Raw genomic sequence first — 12146 nt, forward strand, 5'->3', positions numbered from 1 at the left:
CATCCAGAGCTTTCCATCATATATAATAGTCCATACTTTATTCGGGAATTGACAATGTAAAGTGGCGCTCAACGCCAAGTACATGCTGCTGTCTGGAGTTGAACGCCAGAAACACGTCACGACCCGGAGTTGAACGCCAGAAACACGCTATAACTCGGCGTTCAACTCCAAAAAAAGCCTCAGCTCGTGGATAGATCAAGCTCAGCCCAAACACACACCAAGTGGGCCCCGGAAGTGAATTTATGCATCAATTACTTACCTCTGTAAATCCTAGTAGCTAGTTTAGTATAAATAAGACTTTTTACTAGTGTATTAGTCGTCTTTTGACCACGTTTCATCTTTGGTCTCAGTTTTGTTTTATTCTTCATCTTAAGAGGCCATTTATCATGTTTTGGGGGCTGACTATTCAGCCATGCCTGAACCTTTCACTTATGTATTTTCAACGGTGGAGTTTCTACACACTATAGATTAAGGGTGTGGAGCTCTGCTGTACCTCAAGTTTCAATACAATTACTATTGTTTCCTATTCAATTCTTTTTTATTCTTATTCCAAGATATACGTTGCACATCAACTTGATGAATGTGATGATCCGTGATACTCATCATCATTCTCACCTATGAACGCGCGTGACTGACAACCACTTCCGTTCTACCTAAGACCGGGCGCGTATCTCTTAGATTCCCCAACAGAATCTTCGTGGTATAAGCTAGATAGATGGCGGCATTCATGGGAATCCGAAAAGTCTAACCTTGTCTGTGGTATTCCAAGTAGGATTCCGGGAATCCGGAAAGTCTAACCTTGTTCGTGGTATTCTGAGTAGGATTCCGGTATTGAATGACTGTGACGAGCTTCAAACTCCTGAAGGCTGGGCGTTAGTGACAGACGCAAAAGAATCAATGGATTCTATTCCAACCTGATTGAGAACCGACAGATGATTAGCCGTGCTGTGACAGAGCATAGGACCATTTTCACTGAGAGGATGGGATGTAGCCATTGACAACGGTGATGCCCTACATACAGCTTGCCATGGAAAGGAGTAAGAAGAATTGGATGAATGTAATATGAAAGTAGAGATTCAAGAGGAGCACAGCTTCTCCATACGCCCATCTGAAATTCCCACTATTGATCTACATAAGTATTTCTATCCTATTTTATTTTTTGTTTGTTATTAATTTTCGAACTTATCCATAATCAATTATTATCCGCCTGACTGAGATTTACAAGGTGACCATAGCTTGCTTCATACCATCAATCTCTGTGGGATCGACCCTTACTCACGTAAGGTATTACTTGGATGACCCAGTACACTTGCTGGTTAAGTTGAACGGAGTTGAGACCACACATAGTTGTGAACCATGGTATTGGCATCATATTTTTGGCGCCATTGCCAGGGAAAGAAAAAGCAATGAATTTTACAAAATGCAATAACATATGAATCACAATTTCGTCCACCAACATTCCATGATCAAAATATTAGGAGGAAGAACTTCAAGATAGGTGATGAAGTACTTGTGTACAATTCAAGGTTGCGTTTGATGCCCGGTAAATTGAGAAGTAGGTGGGATGGGCTGTTTAGAGTGGTGGATGTCAAACCTTATGGAGTGGTGGAAGTGATTCACCCTACCCATGGAGTCAAGTTCAAGGTTAATGATCATAGAGTGAAGCTTTATCATGCTCAACCAAAACAAGCCAAGGAGTTAGAAATTTTCCTCTTTGGGGAAGTTTCTAAGTGACCAATGAAGCCATGCAATTCCAATTTAGGACTCTAAACCAAAGTGCTTGGTGGGAGACACCCCACCATGGTGACATTTTTCTAATTCTATCTCTTGTTTATAGCTTTTTGAACTATTTGTTTTCTTGTGACATAATGCTTAGCTTAGGTTTGTTTGATAATTTTGAGTTGTATAAGTTGAATTACTTGTGGACTATGATTTTGTGCTTGTTTGAATGATTTGAGATAGGTAGGTTGTTGTGCTAAGGTTGGGAACCTTAGTTTTGAAGAGAAAAGAAAATTCTGAAACAAGGCATCTGTGCGTACGCACCAAGCTGTGCGTGCGCACAACTCTATGTATTTAGCCATTTGTGCGACCACACGAGCCTGTGCGACCGCACACGCCTTAACATGCCCTCTGGTCACAGCGCCAGCACAGCCTATGCGTGCGCGCTTCCCCCTTTTCTCTAATCTGTGCGTCCGCACATCTGTGTGCGTCCGCACAAGTCCCGTTTTGCGCTTCATCTGTGCAGCTGCACAAACGTGTGCGTCTGCACAGACGTGTGTGTCCGCACACCTTTTGCAAGCCCCTCTAGTGGGGGTGAGGGAACAGCCTGTGCGTGTGAACAAGCTCCCCCATTCTCATCCTCTGTGTGTGCGCACGGACCTGTGTGCGCATGCACACCTGCTTTCGTCCACAAGTTAAAAAAAGAAGAGAGTCCCTATGTGCGCTCGCACACTTTTGTGCGCCCGCACGTCTTTTTGCAACCTCTCTAGTCGCAGCATTCGCACACTGTGTGCGTTCGCACCCTTCCAAGTTTTTGTCTCTGTGCATCCGTACAGCCCCCTGTGCATCCACACAAGTCGTGTTCTAGGCAATAACAGGATAGGTTGCCCTGTTGAGAGGCAGTCACCTCTTTTCTTCTCTTCTCCGTGGCTGCTCTCTCCCTCTCTTCTGTGACCAGCTCCGCCTGCCACCGCTGCCGTCAGCCCACCGCCGGCGATCACCATCTCTCTCTCTCTCTCTCTTGCTTCTCTTCTCTTTTCTTTCTTTCTTTCCCTCTCTTCTCTTTTCTCTTTTCACCACCGGTGAGTTCTCTCCTCCGATGTTCTTTCCGACAAACCGAACCGCCGTGATTTCGCAGTGGCTATAAGAAGTGCCATTGTTTCTCCCTAGTTCTTGTTCTCTTCAACCTCTATACCTAAGGTTTTTATCTTTTCTTTCTTTTCATGTTTATATTTTTGCAATTATTTTCTTTTCCTTTATGTTTGCTTAGATTAAATTTGTTGCTTTCTTAGTTGTTTCTTTGTATTGCAAAGTGTTGTTGCTTGATTATTGGGTTGATTGTAATTAATTTTGAGCTTAATTGTGATGCACTTCACATTGCATACCACATGTTCGATAAAATGCCTCGATGAACATCTTGTTTAATTCATATGACTTGGCCATTATATGCTTTCAATATATCTTTGGTTAGGCATATTGTATGAATTGTGCAACTTCATTTATGGGTTTTGATGTTAATCACAATGTTTTTCTAATGCATTTAATTATTGGTAAACTTTGATTTCAACCACCCATGTTTTCCAAGATTGTGTACCTTGTTAATGGGTGACTTTAATTGTAAATGCATTGTGTTGGTAGAATATGAGTTTCATTGTTCATCTTGAAAATTATAATGAGTAATCACTTGACAAATGTTCAACTTTTGATGATGTCTTGATCAAACATCTTTTGGCTTCCGATTAAGAGCATTGTATATGTGATTATGATGAGCGGATAATTTATACACTTTTTGGCACTATTTTTAGTATATTTTTATTACATTTTAGTTAGTTTTTATTATATTTTTGTTAGTTTTTATTTAAAATTCACTTTTCTTGACTTTACTATGAGTTTGTGTATTTTTCTGTGATTTCAGGTATTTTTTGGCTGAAATTGAGGGACCTGAGCAAAAATCTGATTCAGAGGCTGAAAAGGGCTGCAGATGCTGTTGGATTCTGACCTCCCTGCACTCGAAGTGGATTTTTTGGAGTACAGAAACCCAATTGGCGCGCTCTCAATTGAGTTGGAAAGTAGACATCCAGGGCTTTCCAGCAATATATAATAGTCCATACTTTGCCCAAGAATTGATGGCCCAAACCGGCGTTTCGAATCAGATTCAGAATTCCCAGCGTTTAACGCCGGAACTGGCACAAAAGTTGGAGTTAAACGCCCAAACTGGCACAAAAGCCGGCGTTTAACTCCAGGAAAATTCTCTACACATGAAAGCTTCAATGCTCAGCCCAAGCACACACCAAGTGGACCCTGAAAGTGGATTTTTACGTCATTTACTCATTCTTGTGAACCCTAGGTCACTAGTTCACTATAAATAAGACTTTTTGCTATTGTATCTGTACCTAATGACACAATAAACTTTTCATATTGTATCTTCTACGGCATGAGTCTCTAAACCCTATGGTTGGGGGTGCGGAGCTCTGCTGTGTTCTGATGGATTAATACAATTACTACTGTTTCTCATTCAATCACACTTGTTTCTATTCTAAGATATCACTTGTTCCTCAACTTGATGAATGTGATGATCCGTGACACTCATCATCATTCTCACCTATGAACGTGTGCCTAACAACCACCTCCGTTCTACCTTAGATTGAGTAGATATCTCTTGGATTCCTTGATCAGAATCTTCGTGGTATAAGCTAGAACAGATTGGCGGTCATTCTTGAGAATCCGGAAGGTCTAAACCTTGTCTGTGGTATTCTGAGTAGGATTCAGGGATTGAATGACTGTGACGAGCTTCAAACTCGCGATTGTGGGGCGTTAGTGACAGACGCAAAAGAATCACTGGATTCTATTCCGACATGATCGAGAACCGACAGATGAATAGCCGTGCTGTGACAGAGCGCGTTGAACATTTTCACTGAGAGGATCGGAGGTAGCCATTAACAACGGTGAAACCCAACATACAGCTTGCCATGGAAGGAACCTTGCGTGCATGAAGAAGAAGACAGTAGGAAAGTAGAGATTCAGATGATGTAGCATCTCCAAAACCTCAACATGTTCTCCATACAAGTACTTATTTCATGTTCTTTTACTTTTTACAACTAAATCTGAGAATTACTGATATCCTGACTAAGAGTTACAAGATAACCATAGCTTGCTTCAAGCCGACAATCTCTGTGGGATCGACCCTTACTCACGTAAGGTATTACTTGGACGACCCAGTGCACTTGCTGGTTAGTTGTGCGAAATTGCAAAAGTGTGATCGTGATTTCGTGCACAAAGTTTTTGGCGCCGTTGCCGGGGATTGTTCGAGTTTGGACAACTGACGGTTTATCTTGTTGCTTAGATTAGGAATATTTTATTTTTGTTGGTCTAGAGTCTTTTATTTGAGTCTAGTTTCATATTTTAAGTTTGGTGTCAATTGCATGCTTTTACTTTCTCTTAATTTTTCGAATTTGCATAGTCTTAGTTGTTTCTTTACCTTTAAAAATTCTAAGTTTGGTGTCTTCTTTGTGTTTTCCTTTAAAATTTTCAAAAATTTGTGTTTGATTTTCTAAAAATTTTAAGTTTGGTATCATTTTGTTGTTTTTCTCTTTCCTCATTTCAAAAAAATCAAATCTTTTTCAAAATAATTTTCAATCGTATCTTTTTAATTGCTAATTCTAAAATCTTTTTAATTAATTAATTAATTTAGTTTTCAATTTGCTTTGATTTTATTCTCTTTTGGTTTTCGAATTTTTATTTTATTTTCCATTTATTTTATTTTATTATTTTCGGTTACTTTTAAAAAAATAATAATAATAAAATAAAAATAATATCCACATCATTTCTCGTTCTCCGTCATGGACCTAAGGGGAATTGAGCAGTCCAGAAGGACTCTGGGGTCATATGCTAACCCCATTACAGCTGCATATGGGAGTAGCATCTGTATACCCCCCAAAAGCAAGCAGCTTTGAGCTAAATCCTCAACTCATTATCATGGTGCAGCAAAATTGCCAGTATTTCGGTCTTCCACAAGAAGAACCTACTGAGTTTCTGGCACAATTCTTACAAATTGCTGACACAGTATGTGATAAAGAAGTGGATCAGAATGTTTACAGATTGTTACTGTTTTCATTTGCTGTAAAAGATCAAGCTAAGAGGTGGTTGAATAACCAACCCACAGCAAGCATAAAAACATGGAGACAGTTATCAGACAAATTTCTGAATCAATTTTACCCTCCAAAAAGAATGACACAGCTAAGGCTGGACATCCAAGGCTTTAAACAAGAGGATAATGAATCCCTTTATAGTGCCTGGGAGAGGTATAGAGGAATGCTAAGGAAATGCCCCTCTGAAATGTTTTCAGAGTGGGTACAGTTAGACATCTTCTACTATGGGCTTACAGAAAAAGCTCAGATGTCTTTAGACCACTCAGCTGGTGGATCTATACACATAAGGAAGACGATTGAAGAGGCTCAAGAGCTCATAGATACGGTTGCTAGAAATCAACATCTATACTCAAGCAGTGAGTCCTCTATAAAAGAAGAAGCTATGGCAGTAACTACTGATCCTAATCCTCAAGAACATATTGTTGAACTTAATCAACAATTACTCCTGATGACAAAACAATTAGCAGAGTTTAAAGAGATGCTCCAAGAAACTAAAAATGCTAACCATAATATGGAAGCACAATTGAATCAGACAAGACAGCAGCTATCTAAACAGATAATAGAAGAGTGCCAAGCTGTTAAATTGAGGAGTGGGAAGACATTGAATGTATCAATTCAAAGCAGTAGAAAGCCAAGAAAGGAACAACTGCACAGGATAACCAAACCACTACCCAAAATCCCTCTGAGGACAGTAAGAGCCCAGAGAGGAGTCCTTCTAGCGTTCAAACGCCAGAAGAGGAGGAAAAGCTGGCGTTAAACACCTATTCCTTGCCCAGTTCTGGCGTTCAAACGCCAGAAAAGGGTGGAAAGATGGCCTTAAACGCCCATCCTACACCCAGTCCTGGCGTTCAAACGCCAATGAGGAATCAGACACCTGAGAGTGCTAATAGTAAGCCCTCTAAGAAGGCTTCTCCAACCACCTCTGTAGGGAATAAACCTGCAGCAACTAAGGTTGAAGAATATAAAGCCAAGATGCCTTATCCTCAGAAACTCCGCCAAGCGAAACAGGATAAACAATTTGCCCGCTTTGCAGACTATCTAAGGACTCTTGAAATAAAGATTCCGTTTGCAGAGGCACTTGAGCAAATACCCTCTTATGCTAAGTTCATGAAAAAGATCTTAAGTCATAAGAAGGATTGGAGAGAAACTGAAAAGGTGTTTCTCACTGAAGAATGCAGTGCAGTCATCCTGAAAAGCTTACCAGAGAAGCTTCAAGATCCAGGAAGCTTTATGATACCATGCACATTAGAAGGTGCTTGCACCAAGACAGCCCTATGTGACCTTGGAGCAAGTATCAACCTAATACCTGCATCCACTATCAGAAAGCTTGGTTTGACTGAAGAAGTCAAACCAACCCGGATATGTCTCCAACTTGCTGATGGCTCCATTAAATATCCATCAGGCATAATTGAGGACATGATTGTCAAGGTTGGGCCATTTGCCTTTCCCACTGACTTTGTAGTGCTGGAAATAGAGGAGCACAAGAGTGCAACTCTCATCCTAGGAAGACCTTTCCTAGCAACTAGACGAACTCTTATTGATGTATAAAAAGGGGAAGTGACCCTGAGAGTCAATGAGGATGAGTTCAAGTTGAATGCTGTCAAAGCTATGCAGCATCCAGACACATCAATTGACTGCATGAGCGCTGATATTATTGACTCTTTGGTGGAAGAGATCAATATGACTGAGAGTCTCGAATCAGAGCTAGAGGACATCTTCAAGGATGTTCAGCCTGATCAGGAGGAACCAGAGGAAATAAAAGAATTTTTGAAAATTCCTTAGGAAGAGGATAAGCCTCCCAAACCTGAGCTCAAACCACTACCACCATCCCTGAAGTATGCATTTCTGGGAGAGGGTGACACTTTTTCAGTGATCATAAGCTCTACTTTAAATTCACAGGAAGAGGAAGCACTAATTCAAGTGCTAAGAACACACAAGACAGCTCTTGGATGGTCCATAAGTGATCTTAAGGGCATTAGCCCAGCAAGACGCATGCACAAGATCCTATTGGAGGATAATGCCAAACCAGTGGTTCAACCACAAAGGTGGCTAAATCCAGCCATGAAGGAGGTGGTGCAGAAAGAGGTCACTAAGTTACTAGAGGCTGGGATTATTTATCCTATTTCTGATAGTCCCTGGGTGAGCCTTGTTCAAGTTGTCCCCAAGAAGGGAGGCATGACAGTGGTTCATAATGAAAAGAATGAAGTAGCTCCTACAAGAACAGTTACAGGGTGGCGTATGTGTATTGACTACAGAAGGCTCAATACAGCCACCAGAAAGGATCATTTTCCTTTACCATTTATAGACCAGATGCTAGAAAGACTAGCGGGTCATGATTATTACTGTTTTTTGGATGGCTATTCAGGCTACAATCAAATTGCAGTGGATCCTCAAGATCAAGAGAAAATAGCATTCACCTGTCCTTCTGGAGTATTTGCTTACAGAAGAATGCCTTTTGGTCTATGCAATGCACCTGCAACTTTTCAGAGGTGCATGTTATCCATCTTCTCTGATATGGTAGAGAAGTTCCTGGAAGTCTTCATGGATGACTTCTCAGTATTTGGAGACTCATTCAGCTCCTGTCTTGATCATCTAGCACTTGTCCTGAGAAATGCCAAGAGACTAACCTGGTCTTAAACTGGGAGAAATGTCACTTTATGGTGACTGAAGGAATTGTCCTTGGGCACAAAATTTCAAGCAAGGGAATAGAGGTGGATCAAGCAAAGGTAGAAGTAATTGAAAAATTACCACCACCTACCAATGTTAAGGCAATCAGAAGCTTTTTGGGGCATGCAGGATTCTACAGAAGGTTTATAAAGGATTTTCAAAAATTGCAAAACCTCTAAGCAACCTGCTAGCTGCTGACACACCATTTGTGTTTGACACAGAGTGTCTGCAGGCGTTTGAGACCCTGAAAGCCAAGCTGGTCACAGCACCAGTCATCTCTACACCAGACTGGACATTACCATTCGAACTAATGTGTGATGCCAGTGACCATGCTATTGGTGCAGTGCTGGGACAGAGGCACAACAAGCTTCTACACGTCATTTATTATGCTAGCCGTGTTCTAAATGACGCACAGAAGAATTACACAACCACAGAGAAAGAGTTACTTGCAGTGGTTTATGCCATTGACAAGTTTAGATCCTATTTAGTAGGGTCAAAAGTGATTGTGTACACTGACCATGCTGCTCTTAAGTACTTACTCACAAAGCAGGATTCAAAACCCAGGCTCATAAGATGGGTGTTGCTTCTGCAAGAGTTTGATATAGAAATAAGAGACAGAAAAGGGACAGAGAACCAGGTAGCTGATCACTTGTCCCGGATAGAACCAGTAGTTGGGGCGTCTCTCCCCTCTACTGAGATCTCTAAGACCTTTCCAGATGAGCAACTCTTTGCCATCCAGGAAGCACCATGGTTTGCAGACATTGCAAACTATAAGGCTATGAGGTTCATACCCCAGGAGTACAGCAGGGTGCAAAGAAAAAAATTAATTTCAGATGCCAAGTACTACCTATGGGATTAGCCATATCTCTTTAAGAGATGTGCAGACGGAATGATCCGCAGATGTGTACCTAGAGAGGAAGCACAAAGGATCCTATGGCATTGTCATGGATCACAGTATGGGGGACATTTCGGAAGTGAGCGAACAGCCACTAAGGTCCTCCAATGTGGCTTCTACTGGCCTACTCTCTATAGGGATGCCCGAGAGTTTGTGCGTAACTGTGACAGTTGCCAAAGAGCTGGTAACTTGCCTCATGGTTACGCCATGCCTCAACAAGGGATCTTAGAGATTGAATTGTTTGATGTATGGGGTATTGACTTCATGGGTCCCTTCCCACCATCATACTCAAACACTTATATTCTGGTGGCAGTAGACTATGTATATAAATGGGTAGAAGCAATTGCCACACCCAATAATGATACTAAGACCGTGCTGAAATTCCTCCAGAAACACATCTTCAGCAGGTTTGGTGTTCCCAGAGTACTAATCAGTGATGGGGGCACTCATTTCTGCAATAAACAGCTATACTCTGCTATGGTCCGATATGGAATTAGCCATAAGGTGGCAACTCCGTATCATCCACAGACAAATGGACAAGCTGAAGTCTCTAATAGAGAGCTAAAAAGAATCCTGGAACGGACTATGATTGCCCGTAGAAAGGATTGGGCAAAGAGCTTGGATGATGCTCTGTGGGCGTACAGAACAGCATTCTAGACTCCTATAGGAACCTCTCCATACCAACTTATGTATGGCAAGCCCTGTTATCTGCCCGTGGAACTGGAACATAAAGTCTACTGGGCAACCAGATTCCTAAACCTGGATGCTAAATTAGCTGGTGAAAAAAGATTGCTCCAGCTAAATGAGCTAGAGGAATTCAGACTCAGTGCCTTTGAAAATGCAAAAATTTATAAGAAAAAAGCAAAAAAAAAGGCATGACAAGAAGTTGTCATCTAGAGTCTTTGAGCCAGGACAGAAAGTCCTGCTCTTCAACTCTAGGCTCAGACTATTCCCAAGAAAACTGAAATCCCGATGGAGGGGCCCGTATGTGATTACAGGAGTGTCACCATATGGATATGTTGAGCTTCAAGATATAGATTCTGACAAAAAGTTCATTGTTAATGGACAGAGGATCAAACATTATCTTGAAAGCAATTTTGAGCAGGAATGCTCAAAACTGAGGCTTGAATGAGTCTCAGTATAGGTCCAGCTAAAGACAATAAAGAAGCGCTTGCTAGGAGGCAACCCAGTCACTAACAACTTATTTGTTTTACTTAATAAAAGTTTGATATATATTCTTCAAGGTTGATCATCAAAATTGAAGGAATTTACAGAGTTACAGAAGGATTCAGTAAAAAAGGGAGAGAAAAGGAGCTTGCTGGCAAGAAAACGCCAGTAAAGGGCACTCTGGGTGTTAAACGTCAGAATGGATACCATTCTGGGCGTTTAACGCCAGTAAAGGCACCATTTTGGGCGTTAAACGCCAGAATGGGCACCATTCTGGGCGTTTAACGCCAGAATTGCAGCATCCTGGGCGTTCAGCAAAACGCCCAGTGATAAAGGGGTTTCTGGCGTTTAACGCCAGCCAGGGTGCCTGGCTGGGCGTTAAACACCCATAATGGCCACCAATTGGGCGTTAAACGCCAGAATGGATACCATTCTGGGCGTTTAACGCCAGAAAGGCAGGGGAAGGAGATTTTGCTTTCCACTTCAATTTTCTTCACACTTTCATGTTTTGACCCATAATTTTCTACATAAACATGTTACAAATTTTCATTATTCACCATCAAATTTCGAAAATCCAATAATTTTCTAAATTATTTCTCAAATCTCTTTCAAATCCCTTCTAAATCTTTTTCAAAAACTCAAGTATTTTCTCAAATTCTTTCCATATCTTCTCAAATCTCTTTCAAAACGTTCGAAATCCCTCCCCCTCCCTTAAAAATACACATTCGGCCATCCCCCTCTCTTCACCATTCGAATTTGCTTCTCCTCCTCTCTCTCCCCTTTCCTTTCTTTTGCTTGAAGGCAAGCAAACCTCTAAGTTTGGTGTGCTTTTCCGTGATCACTAAGCTAAGGCTCATCAAGACCATGGCTCCCAAGGGAAAACAAACCAATTCAAGAGGCAAGAAAGAGAATACTCCAAAGAATCTTTGGAGTCAAGAGAGGTTCTTAACCAAAGAACATGCAGACCATTACTACAAAATACTGGGTCTAAGGTCAGTGATCCCGGAAGTTAAATTCGATCTGAAAGAAGACGAATATCCGGAGATCCAAGAGCAAATTCGAAATAGAGGATGGGAAATTCTAACCAATCCTGAGACAAAGGTTGGAAGAAACATGGTTCAGGAATTCTACTCAAATCTGTGGCTAACAGATAAACAGAGAATGACTAGAACTGCTTTTCATACCTACAGAACCATGGTCAGAGGGAGAATTATTTACTTCCATCTGGACAAAATAAGAGAGGTCTTCAATTTGCCTCAACTACAAGATGATCCTGAATCCTTTAATAGGAGAATGGTGAGAGTAGATAAGGGGTTGGATCAAGTTCTAGAGGACATATGCCTCCCTGAAACTAAGTGGATGACCAATTCAAAAGGTGTCCCAAACCAACTCAAGAGGAGAGATCTCAAACCAGTTGCAAGAGGTTGGTTAGACTTCATTGGGCGTTCTATTTTGCCCACTAGAAACTGTTCTGAGGTCACTATCAAGAGAGCAGTGACAATTCATTGCATTATGCTGGAAAAAGGAGTGAAGATTCATCATCTGATTGC

Source organism: Arachis stenosperma, chromosome 9, assembly GCF_014773155.1.
Source record: "Arachis stenosperma cultivar V10309 chromosome 9, arast.V10309.gnm1.PFL2, whole genome shotgun sequence".
NCBI classification, from domain to species: domain Eukaryota; kingdom Viridiplantae; phylum Streptophyta; class Magnoliopsida; order Fabales; family Fabaceae; genus Arachis; species Arachis stenosperma.